Genomic DNA, 15,505 nt, shown 5'->3' with positions numbered 1-15,505 from the left:
ACCGGCTGGGACAGCAGCAGATTGTTGCTGACTTTCCTCCCCAGTGTTCTCTGTGTTAGATGTGGGTGTGACAAAGAGACAGTTTAGAAGGGGGTGTAGAAGGATTTCTATGCCTGTGTAGTCACCACACAATTACAAAATGCTAAGCAGACGTGTGGAAAATTGTAAACAAAGGCGGCACCAGAAGTCACTCTGGCAGGCAGTAGATCTGCTCAGTCAGTCACCACTTGTGTATCCAATGCCCCCACCCCAAGGAGCCTAGAGCCCGGGACTGGAAAGGCCAAGGACTTCTCTGTCGATGGATTGGGAGTCGAGTGTCTACAAGCCCTTCACTTTTATTTTAAATCTGCAGTTTGTTACAGAGGGACCTGTTATTCATCCATTTACTCATTTTACAAGCAGGGAAACAGTTTTTGAGAGGAGCTAGTTTCTGGATGGAATTACGTATGTTGGTGGTAAAGTCAAACTCACAGACCAGATCTTCTGACCCAGCTCTGGTCAGCCTGACAAAAGATTCCTTCTCCCTCCTGGTTTCCCTTTCATCTCATAGGTAGAGAGGGCCTCACTTAAACATTCTGGGTTCTGGGTTTGTAGTCTTTTCCCCACCCTTATTTGAGTGGAGGATTTGAGTAAGAAGACAGAAGAGCTCTAAGTTGAATGTAAGGTCCATGTGTGAAGAAGGCATGAACTTTGGAGCATGTTGGGGGCAGAGTGACCCCTGGACCTTGCCCTCCTGTCTATAGCATTGTAAAAGGATGAGCATTTTCCCTTGCATCCTCTCAGCTCTCACCATATGATATTTGTCCCAGCTCCCAATAGTCTGTGACCCCAAGTCCCCTCTCAGCAGATGCCACCAAGGGAAGCAGCAAGAAAGGCTTGAAACGGAAGTTGTCAGAAGACCAGTCAACCCCCAAGATCAAGAAGAAGCAGCAGCCAGAGATCAGGGAAGGCTTAGAGGGAGCTATTTTATCAGAAAAGCCCTCCATGCCTTCCAAAGGGACATCAAAGGCAGACAAAGCAAGTGGCATCCAAAAGGAAAAGAAGGGGAAGGAATCTTATGAACCCCAAGGGGCCCAAAACAAGCCAGAGGGGGGTTGGGGATGGTGAAGGTCAAGGTTGGAGATCCAAATGACCCAAGAAGCAAAAGCAAGAAGAAGAAATCTGATCAAGATAAGTAAGCCCGTGTCCTTAGGCCCATGCTGAGTGTGTCCAGGCCCCTCAGACAACTGTTGGTTTTCCACCCAAGCAGAGGAAGATCCCTGGGAAGTGATTTGTTCAGGGTCTTGGGGGCAGCTAGTGGCAAAGCCAGGAAAGAATCCAAAGCACCTGGTTCCATGGGGAATGCCAGCTCCTCAAAGCCCAGAAATCTCTCTTTGCATCTGGTAGTCACATTCATTTCCAGCTTCAGGCTTCTAGTAGGTCCAGGCTCAGGCTGCATCCGGACTATTGCAGAGAATGGTATCCTCTACCCTTGTGGCCCATGTCAGATTTTGGAAGAGCCTGTTTTTTCAGCCAGCTGTGGGGTGCTTATTGGACCAGAACGCCTGAGTCCTTTTCATCTCTCTAGACTTCATTTTCTCATTTACTGATACCTCTGCTGGAGTCTGCACTCAGTGGGTCCTTGTAAGTCTTCACGCCAGCACAAGTCCTAGAGAACTGAGGCTCAGAGTAGCAGTCTTCTCATGGTCACAGGTCTTCACTGGCTCCAAATTGGCCACCCTTAGCACACTGTGGGCATTGGAGTTTAACCAGTTTGACACAGATTCATTGTGAATCTCTTCTTCTTTCCTCTGGATTCTTTGTGGGTGTCTTCCATCGAATGGCATCTGTTAGCCTGGGAGGGTTCATCTTTCTGGGTGCCTACGACCAGACCCACTGCCGGCTGTCAGACATGGGCAGAGAGTTCCTGGGTGGATGCCACTTGTGCACTTCCATGAAGAAAGGGGGCCCCGTGAGAGCCCTGCCTTCTGGGCAGCAGCAGAAGCTGTGCTGAAGCCCAAAGCTGCTGTGACTGTGACCCTGGTACCCAGGGTCAGACTGGCCGAAGTCGTCATCAGGGTGCCACGAAGAAGAAAGTGTGTCACGGTGGGACTCTGAACCCCTTAATAAATGTGCCTGGCAGTGCCACAGCCAGCCTGGCAAAGCTTGCATTTGATCTGTATGTGATCTGTCATTTCCTACCACCTGGTGGTGGATGCTGTAGAGAGATTGTTACAATTTGAAAAGAATGACAAGGGGAAGGGGGAAGTGGGGTGGGGGCACAAAAGCTGTGCATGTGGGCATTTCTCCCTGGGGTCAGTTCCTGTGGTGTAAGGTTAGAGCTCTGTTTAAAAAGCACCTCCGGCAGGTGCAGACAGGCATTCTTCCTGTTAACCAGGCGCTGTGTTCAATGACCCTCAGGTGGCACCTAACAACACGTGGTCCAGTGACCCATGTGGTGTGTGAGAGGAAGTGGGCATCTGCAGCTCCAGTGGCTACACAGGGGCATGCAGTCCCTCAGGAAGGCTGATCCCTGCTCCACTGCGCTGCCTCCAGGCTCAGACGCGACCTGGACCAGTGCTGGAAACAGCAGTGCTTCGTCTTCTTAGTGGAGTCATCCCTGGAAGGAAAGATGAGATGGAAAAGTCACTGTACTTTGGATTTTATGGCTTTACTAATGAAGTGCATGTGTACAAAAATTCAGAGAGAAAACATAGGAATCTAACAGTGTCCTGTCTACCCTGGAGCCATAGTACATGATCCTGCCTTGCCTAAATTTCCCCCTATTGGGGAAAATATTAAAAGTAGAATGACTGCATTGATAAGGTAATCTCTGGAAAAGAAGGAATGAGCCCAGCCAGATGCTCAACACTTATAAATCAACCTTTCTTAAAGACACTTCAATGCCATTTGTTAGACACTCCAATATTTTACATGATTTTCAATATATATTTACCAAAATTTCTATAAATAAATAACTCTGTACATAAAAGTAATACTTCCTGTTTCACATTGCCTCTCAGAAGCAGCAGATTCACATATTTTGTGAAAGTAACATTAATAAGTTAACTGTTGAGGACAAAACTCTGAATGTGCTTATCTTCTGGAAAAATTTTAACCTCTGATAGGAACATCTTAAACAGGTAGCCATTTGGCTAATATCTCCCCTTCAGCCTTTTGGCTAAAGAAATGTACTTTGAGATTTTTTAAGGACCTTATTTGTTTCAATGTAATTTTCAGTGAATTGGCACTCATAAGATGGTTAGCTACAGGGCTCAAAAGTGAAAACTCACCCAGGTCTAGGGCTAAATCTTATGTAGTCTACGCCCAGTCCCGTCTGTGTGAGGGAAGGGTGTGGACAGGCCTGCTCTGGCTCCTCAGTAGAAATAGCCCTGAAGGGTGAGAACTTAGTCTTTTTTGTCCCCCAATGTAATATTATATTGGCAGAATTAAAACATCACTACTGAAAAATGCACAGATACCAACACCAGCAGCCTTTGCCTTAATAAAAAGCCTCAGCTAACAATCCGGCAACATGGACAAAACCACATTTGCTTTTAACAAAAAATGAGGTTCAGAGAAGGAAGAGAGCCTAAATGTTCTGACCCATGGTGTGTGATGGATTAGCACATTCACGCCACCTGTCCCCAAGTCCCACTGCAAGGATGATGGGGAGAGTCTCCCCGGTCACCCTGGCTGGGCTCCTGGCCATGCAGTGCACTTGGCTGTGTGCTGTCTCTGGATGTGGGCTGAGAGTGGAGGGCCTGTGCTGGGAGCCATCAGCCAAGTAGGTATGACAAATTCCTTGCCAGCTTACTTCCATGCTGTCTAGTGGAAGGACTTCTGAAAGGTGACCTTGCTCAAGGACCAGGGCAGGATCCGTGTTTAGGGTGTTCCCCCTTTAGAATAGGGCGGTTTAGCATAATAGGAGATTAGGGTGTTCCCCCTTTAGAATAGGGCAGTTTAGCATAATAGGAGATTAGGGTGTTCCCCCTTTAGAATAGGGTGTATCCTGCTGCTGAGTTCCTCTTGAGTGCTTAGGGTCAGACAGTATATTTTGGGAGACAGAAGCCCATGTGGAGTGGATTTGGGCAGAAGTGGATTTGGGCAGAGAACGTGGATTCCCCCAGAACGTGTTTGTAGACGGCCGGTGTGAGTTCGGGAATAAAGAATTGCTGTTTGAATCTACAAGCTGTGTGGAGACTCGTGATTTGTGCCCAGCCAGAGACTGCGGCAGGCCTGCTCCTTGGAGAAACTGTCCACGTCAGCATTGCAGTCACTGCACACAAGAGAGCTGCTGGGCTCTGAAGGGGAGAGCCAGCCAGATCAGGACCACTGGCAGCTCATCTCCATCCCGGCACACAGAACAGGCCACCCACTCACACCCAAGTGAGGTCCCGCTCCCCCACCAAACACCTTCACGGAAAAATCTGGGGACATGCCACACTGTTGGTGGAGACGGGTCTTCCATGCTCACATGCCCAAGATGAAGCTGATCTCGTACTTAGAGAATGTAGTCGCACTACTTTGATCACAGCCAAAAAATGAAGAAGAAAACAAAAGCAAACCCCAACAGTTGAATCAGGTACCATGCAGGGTTAAGAGTTTTCTGAACAACTAGAAGTTCAACCTCAAAACAGCCCTGGTGAACAGATACTAAATCTCCCTCTGTTGCTTATTATTCTGGAAAATTTTTGCTCAGGTTTACTGTACCATAAATAGTATCTAAGAGACACTTCTAGAATTAAAAGGGCACCAGGCCAGACCTTCCTGTTTATATACTAAATTCAGAGAGAGTACTAGATGGAAATGGAGGCATCTCCCCTCTTCATTTAGTGAGTAGGTCAACCCAGATTTTTATTTCAAAAAGGCACTCTGATAAAAGCGTCACCTACCCATCTCAGGTGGACCAGGTGTCCAGTAGCTTTCTCTGTCAGTGTTCCAGGGTTCTTTACTGTACCTAACACAGAGCTTGGGCTGCCTGCGTGTGATGCTGTGAACATCAACCTCTGGGAAGAGGCCTCAATCTCTGAGACACACAATTGCAACAGGCTCCCCGGTTTAGAAACTGCTTAGGATGTCTCAATAAGCCTTGGGAACAGAATGGGCAGAGTTGCTGCTGCAATCTTTCTATCAACGGTGGGTGAAGCTGGCAATGGGCCTGTTTTCTAGTGACATTTTCCCAGCAAGCAGTCCTTCAGCATCCACAGCCATGTTGGAGGAGCAGCTCTCACAGGCTCGGGCTTCAGCCCAGCAAGTGCTCATAATCTTCCACCAACTAAAACAGCGCCCCTGTAGAGTGCTCTCCCTGTGACACTGGAATACAGACATATCTGGGTACTGCCCCTGACTCTCATCCCTTGGTATCCATGAGGGGCCGGGCCAGAGCCCCAAGCAGATACCAAAATCCAGGGATGCCCAAGTCCCTTGTATACAATGACACACCATTTGCACATTTCCTACATATATCATCCCATATGAGTTACCTCTAGATTAATCATCATGACTAGTAAAATGTAACTGGATACATAGCTGTTGGACTGTATTTTTAGGTAATAATGATAAGGAAAAGAAGGCTGCTTGTTCATGAGCTTCTCTGCCCTTAATATTTCTAGTGTGTAGGTACTCAAACCCACAGACACAAACAGCCAACTGTGCAAGCAGGGCTTGGATCAGGGCCTGGGTTGTCCCTTGCAGCTGTTCTTACAGCAGTCCTACCTTATCCCGACTGGGACACTCACTACTCATCCCAGGGGGTAACTTTCCTGAGACGCAGGATGTTAAAACCTCTGCAGAATTTGACAGACCAGGACTGAGCCAAAGAGCAGAGGCCTTGGCAGGGCAGCCACCCTTTTCACCTGATGCTGCCCATCTAATGCCAGAGGCCTGTCTTGGGAGGAGCTAGAGGCCATCTCTACCCATGGGGGACAGTCACCTAGAGCTCCACCTCACTGTATCAGAGGCCTTACCATCACTCTCGATGTCCTCATTGGCCCGATGGCCACCATCAGTCCCGACCACAGTTTCTTGCTGGTCAGAAAGGGTCCCCTGAGAAGAGAGGTAGCTTGGAGCACCTGGTGGCACAAAGGTTTCATCTGAAAGGAGATAAGACAATGAAATATCAGGGTGGCAGTGACAACAGATGATGTGCGTATTCAGTGTGAGGCCTCAAACAGGGTCCCCTGGAAACAGCCCTCGGAGCTGCTCAGAGACCAGGTGGAGTTGGTGCAGGACCTGAGACCTGCCTGAGCCCAGGTCAAACGCAGGGAACCAATGTGAAGACCACAAATATGGAGAAGAGTGACAGGAAGGGAGACAGAACTAACAAAACCGGAGCACTGTGAGTTTCAGGGACAACGCACCATGTGGCAAGCAGCACAGGATGCCTCCACTTATGAGGAGGATATCAGCAGGCAGTTGTTAATATTTTTTTAAAGATGAGAGAGAGAGAGAGAGAGAGAGAGAGAGAGAGAGAGAGAATTTTTTTAATATTTATTTTTTAGTTTTCGGTGGACACAACATCTTTGGTTGTGGTGCTGAGGATCAAACCCAGGCCGCACGCATACCAGGCAAGCGAGCTACCGCTTGAGCCACATCCCCAGCCCTGTTAATATTTTTTAGTGTCAACTGTCATGGCTTCTCCTGACCTGAAAATAAATGCCACCATGCTCACCTGTGTTGGTGACACTGTGCTACTCGCTCTTCTTCCTGATTTGGTAGATGATGCACACCCACACCACAGACGTCAGAACGATCCTTCCTGCAGCCAGGTGTGGGCAAGATGCTCAGCTGGCTGTGAGTGCGCTCTGTGCCCAGGATGTTAGATATCTCACAGGTGGACGGGCCTGCATCCTCCACCACCATGTTCTAGACCACCAGCAGCTGGCTGCCAGGGGTGAAGTGGCACCTGTGGGTGAGGCTCAGTGGGCGGTTACCCTTGAGCCAGGTGATGTCGGGTGAGGGGCTGCTGGCCACTTTTCAGTGGAGGGCTACCATCTCCTCAACAGACACCACACGGTCTTCCAAGGGTACCACCAAGGATGGGGTCTCTGCAAGAGGTCAAGAGACCTCACACTCACTCAGGGGCCTCAGTGCTGTGGGTCTGCTTGGTTCTCTAGACGTGGCACAATCCCACCACAGAGCTTCTGTCAGAGCAGCAGATTTCCAGATGGCTGATCTCAGGTCACAAAGATGCTCCTGTTCCCAAACTGGCCTGTGTCCCTGTTCTCAACTAAGACCAACCCCTCCTGCATGCTGTCTGGTCTCCAGTTGCTCAAAGCTCTGGCATTGCACTGTCCTTTAGTATTTTTAAAGAGCTAGGGCCAGATGTGGTGGCACACATCCCTACAGGTTGGGAGGCCGAGACAGGGAGGATTGTGTGTTCAAAGCCAGCCTCAGCGAAACCAAGGCACTAAGCAATTCAGTGAGACCTGGTCTCTAAATAAAATACAAAATATGGCTGGGGGTGTGGGTCAGTGGCTCAGTGCCTCTTGGTTCTATCCCCAGTACCAAAAGTATTTTTCTTTAAAAAGAGGAAAAATCCTAAAATCAGCCCCAAATTTCAAACAGTAGAAACACCTTCCATTAACCCCTAGGCTCCAAAGAGCAACTCCACAGCGTTTGCCCGAGGTGCTATTTAAGACCCCTACACACACACACACACACACACACACACACACACACACACACTCTCTGAGTACATCAGGGGTTGAACCTAAGACAGTCAGGGTGACATTCGCTGACACAGAGCCTGCGGAGTTCTGGGCAGTGCAGCTGTAAATGCCCATTTTCACATCAGTGATGAAAACACACGTTGTCTTCTGGCATGACATGCATGTGATGTTTCTGAGCCGCAGGGAAGTCTCAGCCTCTGTCCTTCTGCCAGGCAACCTGGGGTTTGGGATGGCCGGTGGCAGCACACTCAAGGGGAGCCCTGGTGCCTGTCCGGATGGTGATGTCTTGGGGCCTTTTGGTAAATGATGGCAGCACTGGAAAACACCCACAAAGGGGGAGGTTAGGGGACAGCTAGCTGCAAATGCAGGGAATGCCTCTGGGGAAGAGACCCCTGGTGTTCGAGGGCCACAGCTCGTTCCCTCCCCGCCCTGTGCCTTCACCAGGACTCTGCTACAGCCAACAAGGAGCAATGGGCATCCCAGAGAAAGTGCCCGCCTGCCCCCACCATGGCACGGCACTTCCTCAACCTCTCCCCTCCAGCAGGTGATAAGAGTCTCAGGCTGTGGCTGACATTCTGCCTACTGCGCCTCACGGGGTAATGGGTCATGCAGGTGGAGTTGTGGCCTAAGGCTTTCCTGCATTCACAAGCCACCAGGAGAGAGGCCAGCAACAGAAATGCCTGCTCAGGAAGCTGGAATCACAGAGAGAAGGTCCGTGCCTCCCCTGGGGCAGCGTGAGGGCCACACAGTCTGAGGGCCCCCCAGGCAGAAGCACTGGGCTCACTGGCTCAGCCTCAGCCAGCACTGGGACGCCAGAGTCAGGGTCCAGCTGCACAGCAGGCATCACCACAATTCCTGACAAAGCTGCTCTGGTCAGCCAGGCGCGTGGCACAGGCCTCTCATCCCAGGGGCTCAGGAGGCTGAAGCAGGAGGATCATGTTCAAAGCCAGCCCCAACGACTCAGCAAGGCCCTAAGCAACTCAGGGTTGGGGAGGCGGCTCTGTGGGTAAGCACCACGGGACCTCTTTTACCTGGTGTAAATAACAACTTCCCTGGAGAGAGTCACTTAGTGGTCTGAGTCTTGAGGTGGCAGTGGGGCCTCTCCCGGAGTACACCGAGACAACCCTGCCAGAGTGAGGTCCAGTTTGTTCTCTGTCTGCGGGGCTGACTGAGCGCAGCCCACCACCACTTCTGATGACCCGCGAGTCAACTCTGGCACTGGCACTTTAATGATCAGAAAAATCTCCCCAGGTCCCATGGTGAGGGCAAGTGCCCACTCATGCTCCTCCTGTCCCCCTCCACAAACAGCAGCCCTGAAGACAGCCGCTCCGACACGCTGGTTCCTGAGTACAGGACCTCGTGCCACCCTCTCTGAGGTGGACAGCAGTCGGAATGAGGTGCCTGGGAGAAACCAACAGGGGCACTTCCATACGTCCACCGTGAGCCGGGCCTTGTGAGAGTAGGTGGAGCCGAGGTGGTAGGTGATAAGACACTGGTGGTGGCCCTTATGCCACAAGGTGACAGGCCGGAGGTGCAGGATGGTGGCGTACTCCATCATTCCCCATCCTGCACGCGTTCGTGGGAGAAGTTCTTGTCTGTGTTGACCAGAAGCTCATTGTCTTTCTTCCAGGCAGACGTCTGGGGGAGTTGCTGCTGCTGACTGCTGAGCACGTAAACTGGATGTCCTTCCCCACTATGGGTGACGATCTGTGGCTTTGGGAAGTCATTTTGGGAGAAAAGGGCCACCGTGAAGAGACAGGAGCCAGCTGCTCTCATGCTGGCACAAAACTGGGCCAGACGCTAGGAGAGCCTCGCCAGGGACACCAGACCCCACTCAGGTGAGGCCGTGAGCACACCCCGGACTAGAAATGGGCCCCCCAGTGCTCAGTCATCTAGCCTCCACCAGTCTCCTGGAGGCCCGTTCCCATTGCACTGCTGGCACTCACTCAGCACACAGGCACACAGAGGTGCCACTTGTTGTGGCTGCACAAAGGACTCTGGCATGATGCCTTCCAGAATGTCAGGACTTCCAGAAATCTGAACTCCCTTAAATGATGAAAGTACTGAGAAAATGGAAAGAATCAACTGTGCTGATTTCTGGGAAACCCAACACAAGGATCCATTGGGTGTGGAAGAAAACGGAGTCCTCTTAGAAAGAGACAGGAGCTCTCTGGTGTTGTGAGTTACCCAAGTCTCACCTGCTCCCACCCCGCTCTGTGACAGCCTTGAAACTCAGCAGCTAGCAACCATTGAGGGGCAGGTGGAGCTCCCCCCAACCCCATCAGAGCAGGGTCACTGTGACCTGCCAGGCCACGACCTGGAAAGCCCCACTGGTGAAGAAGGCCCACCACAGGAATCCCTGTCCCCAGGCAACTGATGAAAATAGTGGCCACTGTGTAACAGAGCCACTGTCCAAGGTGACTGTACCAGTCGAGGTGAACAGGACAGTGGTCAAGAAACTGAAGGAGAGTCAGGCGAATGAGATGCCAGCAGCAGGCCCTGTGAGGTCCACCCGAATCCTGGGAATCAGAAAGGCCACACCCAGTACAGGGCTACACATGCACCCTGGACAGACCCGGGGGAGCCCTCATTTCTTGCCTGGGCTGGGCTGGCGGACATGCACAAGGAGGAGGTGAGGGTGCTGCCCAGCGTGCACACACACGGCCCAGGTGAAGGACTCAGGATTGCTGATGGGGGTGACGGAAGGACTTCTGTGTCCAATTATTGGCTACTCACTAGCAAACCAAGCAGGAGCTCAAGAGGCAGTACAGAGCAGGCTCCACAACAGTCGTCTAGGAGAGGCCCTAAAGGAACGGTGACGGGACAGCAAGCGCTGGGGGAGGACGGGAAGACCTGACTCTGGACTTGCCACATCATTTCATCTTTTTTTTTTTTTGAGCTAGGTATTGAACCCAGTGGTGCTTCACCACTGAGCCACATCTCCAGCTCTGTCTCACTGGGTGGCTTAGGGACTCACAAACTTGCTGAGGCTGACTTTGAACTCAAGATCCTCCTGCATCGGCCTTCTGAGCCACTGGGATGGGGCCTGTGGTATCGCATCTGGCATATTATTGTATCTTAAACACCCACTTTTCAACAATGAGTCATGAAACAGGAGAAAAAAGTTAATACAAACTGTCCCTGAGGAAACTTATTAATAATATGAGCTATTATAAAAATACTAGAAAAATTAAAAGAATCTATGTCTAAGAGAATTAAAGCATGAAAACACTTTCTTACTCAAGAGAAATGAACAATGAACAGAAAATTTAAAAATGAACCAAATACAAACCATGGCATTTAGAAGTATAGAAATGAAATTATAAATCCACCCTAGGGAAGCTCAGTGGTAGAACACTTGCTTACATGTGTAAGGCCCTGGGTTCAATCCCAGTACTACATTAAAAAAATCTAAATAAAATAAAGGTATTGTGTCCATCTACAAATAAAAATATTTTTAAAAAAATCTACTCTAGAGGGCTCAGGAGCAGTACTGGGCTTGTAGATGAGTCAGTGAACTTGAGACAGCAGAGATATTCAGTCTGGGAAACAAAAAAAAGTGAAAAAAATACACAGAACTGCAGAGATCTGTACAAGAGCATCAAGCATGACAACACAGAGATAATGAGAGTCCAAGAAGAGGACCCAAGGAAGAGGGAGAGTATGTTTGCAGCTCTGATGGACCCAAACATATGAAACTGGGTGGAAAACATGCACCCACATATCTAAAAAGTTTAATGAACTCTTAAGCAAAATTCATTCAAAAGGCCTAGGTTCATCATAGTCAAGCATCAATTGCCAAAGACAATGAATCTTGAAAACAGCACAAGGAAGACAACTTATCACATGCAGGGGATCACACGCACACCAACAACAACCTAGAGAACAATGTCTGAGTATAGATGCAAAAACTTAAGCAAAAATTCTAACAAACTGAAATATATGGCATCTAAAAAGAATTTCATACTATAATCAATTTAGGCTGAACCCAGGAAAGCAAGGTTTAACATCCAAAAATCAATGTAATAGACCATTGTCAATAAAATAAAGATGGAAAAAAACCTACACATTCATTTCAGACACACACACATATAACATATAACATACACCAGACAGAATCCAATACCTTTTCATATTAAAAATGCTCAAAAATTAGGGATAAGAAGGGAACTTATTCAACTACATAGAGTTCATCTTTGAAAACCCACAGTTAATATCACACTTAGCTGGGCTCGGTGGTGTGCGCCTGTAATCCCAGCAGCTTGGGAGGCTAAGTCAGGAGTAAAGCCAGCCTCAGCAATGACAAGGCTCTAAGCAACTCAGTGAAACCCTGTCTCTAAATAAAATACAAAAGTGGGCTGGGGATGTGGCTCAGGGGTTGAGTGTCCCTGAGTTCAATCCCTGGTACCACTCCCCCACAAAAAAACTATTGTAAATGAATTTTTGTTGTTATTTAGTACCTCACAATTGCTGAGGGTGGCTTTGAACTCGCAATTCTCCTGGCGCAGCCTCCCAAACTGCTGGGATTAAAGGGATGCACCACTGAGCCTAGCCCTAAAAATATTTCTTTAAAAAATTTTTGCACAACTGTCAAGAAACTGAAAAACAACAACCACAATTCACAGAGAAGGAAATGATATTTACAAATCATAGACCTGATGAGGGTCTCATATTCAGAATTGATAACTCATAACAAAATAAATAGTGAAATGAATATGGACAAATGACTTGAGTAGCTATTTTTCCAAAGAAGCTATGCATGATCCAATTAGCATCTAAAAAGTTGTTCAACATCATGAGTCACTGTGGAAATATTAAGACTACCATGAGATTCCACTTTGTTCCTACTAACAAATCTAAAATTAAAAAAAAAAAAGATAGCACATGTCAACAAGCAAGAAGAGAAATCAGATCCCATAAATTGCCAGTAGGTGTGTACAATCCTGAAGCCACTTTGAAAAAAACATTGTGACAGTTCTTTGGTCAAACCTAGAGCTACAATATGTCCCAGAGATTTTATTCCCAGGTGCAATCCCAAGAGAATTCACATAACTAACCAGTGCATGAATGTTGACACCAATTAATCATCAAATCCCCAAAGTGAGCACCATCTAGTATTCGCCATCTGATGAAGGGAGGAAACGGAACCTATATCCAGACACACACTTAGAATATTCTAAATCCAAAGTTCACATTTTAAAGAGGTGAATTTTTATGACATGTAAATTATATTTATCACACATACACACACACACACACATACACACAAAGTTTTTCTGAATAACAATTCACCTACACTGCAACTTGCCCCTTACAAGTTCACAACTGAATAGTCTGTAGTGTATTCGTGTGTGGGTGTCGTCATGACTATAGTCAATTTTAATATCTTTGTCACCTCATGGAGAAGCACTTTGTAGCTACTTGCTTTCCCCTCCATCTTTCTCCAGGCTGGAGCACTTCCTAGGGCACTTCCTCTCTCTATAGATCTCCCTGTCCTGGATGTTCCCTGTGACTGGGTTGTAGACTGTGGTGCTTTGTCACTGATGGCTTCCCCTTAGCTTATCATTTTCAATTAGCAATAATTGCACCTCAGAGAAACCTCATTGGCTACGCTACTGCCACTGCACAAAGCTGTTAGCTTATCATTTTCAAAGACCATCCAGGCTGTGGGAGAGATGGGTTGCATTTCATGGCCTAATCATACTCCAGTGTCTGGCTATTCCACCTTCCTCTGTTCATCCATCAAGTGGTGGGCCTTTGGGTTCCCATTTTTCAACTGCTATAAATGATGTTGCTGTGAACATATGTGTAGAGTGGTTTTCATGAGATGTGCATTTGTACCAGGAGAGAAACTGATCATAACTGTTTAAATGAGGAATGGCTAAGGCTGCCTTCCAAAGGAACTGCCCATCTTGTACTCCCCCAGCAGGGTGGGGGGGATTGGGGGTGTCCCCTGTCTTGCCAGCGCTGGCTCCTACCTGGCTCTATCTGCCATCTTGGAAGGTGAGAGGTGGTGGTGCTTTGAATGTTTTTTAAGATGTGGGAGAGCCACAGAGCTGGAAACTCTGATCTTCTGCCAAGTGTTTTTGTGATTCCCATTAACAATAGATGGTTGTTTTGGGGGGGTGGGGTGGGGTGGGTGGAAGCCTGAGCTAAAATGTGGGGGTCAGCCTGAGAGATGTGAAATAAATCACTATTGCAGTCCAGAGTGTGCCAGCGCCCCAGGTCAGAGGCTGTCACAGCAGACGGGAAGTCATCCCTGGATTGTCCAAGGGAAAGGCTGCCCTGTAGCAGGAATGGGAGGAAGTGGCACATAACTTCACTCCAGGGAGCTATGAAAAGAGATTAATGGGCACAGCCTCAGATCCCATGCAGAAAGCCCCTAAGAAGTACTGGCACAGTCTGGAGGTCAGCCACCATGTTCTCCATGCTTACTGCTCCCTGGTCTGGACCAGGCAGGAGGGTGGCCAGCAGGCCCACACTCAGAAGGGGTTTGTCCTAATGGGGTGAAGGGTGAAGGCATGCACAGAGGGCAGTCCTCTTTCCCCCTCAGAAGGGAAATGACTAGTGCAAGAGCCAGAAAGAGGTCACAGACATGGCCCAGCAGAACCCGTACACTGCTAGGTGGCTTCCAGTTAGGACTGTCTAGCCAGGATCTGGCAGCAGGAGAGATGTGCACCCGCCCAGCAAGGCCTGACAGGTGTGGAATCCTATCCTCTCTCCTGCTCCAAGCAAACACCAGGAACAACTCAAAGTTCATCTCGATCTTGGTGGTGGCTGAGAAGCTGCATCTTCCTGTCTGGGCTAGCCTGTGTGCGTGGTGTGTGTGTGTGTGTGTGTGTGTGTGTGTGTGTGCGTGTGTGTTCAGCTGTTCAGCATTTTCTGTACTCTTTGCAACCAAACTTGGATCCTGAGAACTCCTGGTCAAAAAAGAAAAAAAAAAAAAGATTTTCCAACAACCAGAATGAAGGAGGCATCTCTAGCTACCCATGCAGATATCAGGGGATTGGAGAAGCAGCAAGAATGCAGGTCAACACGGAAGGATTGTTTTTACTAGAGTGAATGTTCTCCTGAGACCTATCTTTCCTGCAGTGGACCTCTCATTCTTGGGTCTGGGAAGAAACACGCATGAAAACTCCAACATCATATGCTGCGTAAACTCCCAGTGACACCAGGGCACCAGGTCTCTCCTGAAAAGCTGGAAATATCTTCCTGTGACTGATTATTCCGAGTGTCACTGAGCCCCTGCATGCTGCCCTCTGATTAAACGCACATACTTCTATTGTCACGGAAGGCACCTCATGGTGAATACCATGTGTGGTTTCAGGAGGAAATAAATTGCATCCAGGCGCCTATCTGCAGCCATGGGCTGGTATTCCCTGGGATCACAGCAATTACTCCCACAAGCAGGAGTCCCTCCTGGCCTCCTCGCCCTTCATGGAAAAAAAAAAAATCTTCCACGTGGTCTCACCACACACAAAACTGTCTGGTGGTACTGAGAAAATGCCTGACCCTTCAGTGACCCTGGGTGGGCCCTGGGGGCCATCATGAAGGCCTGCAGTGTCTTGCTCTCCAGCCATGGAAGCAGCCACTTGAGCTGGCAGTCACACAGAAAGCTGTGGCTGCTGATGTGGCTGAAACAAAGAAAAGGACACTCAGGGTGGGGCTGCATGGGAACAGTGCAGTTTTAACAGACGGGGACGTTCATTGCCGCCCACAGCACGTGACGCCAATGCCAGCAAGCTGACCTGGGAGATGCCCTTCCCCACAGTTCCTCTCTGCTGGAGGAACACACCTAGAACCTACCTGGAGATTCTCACCACGTGCAGCTTGGTGAGTCCGTCAGGGTGGAG

At 48.9% G+C, this 15,505-nt stretch overlaps 2 pseudogenes; both read right to left on the bottom strand.

Annotated features, from left to right (window-relative positions):
• LOC143380092 (leucine-rich repeats and immunoglobulin-like domains protein 1) overlaps positions 1-15,505 on the bottom strand; it is a 69,326-nt pseudogene that overhangs the window by 11,311 nt on the left and 42,510 nt on the right.
• LOC143380878 (U4 spliceosomal RNA) lies at positions 13,206-13,285 on the bottom strand (annotated as a pseudogene).

The sequence above is a fragment of the Callospermophilus lateralis genome, chromosome 14, assembly GCF_048772815.1.
Source record: "Callospermophilus lateralis isolate mCalLat2 chromosome 14, mCalLat2.hap1, whole genome shotgun sequence".
Taxonomy (NCBI): Eukaryota; Metazoa; Chordata; class Mammalia; order Rodentia; family Sciuridae; genus Callospermophilus; species Callospermophilus lateralis.
This window is presented reverse-complemented; position numbering and strand designations above follow the sequence as displayed.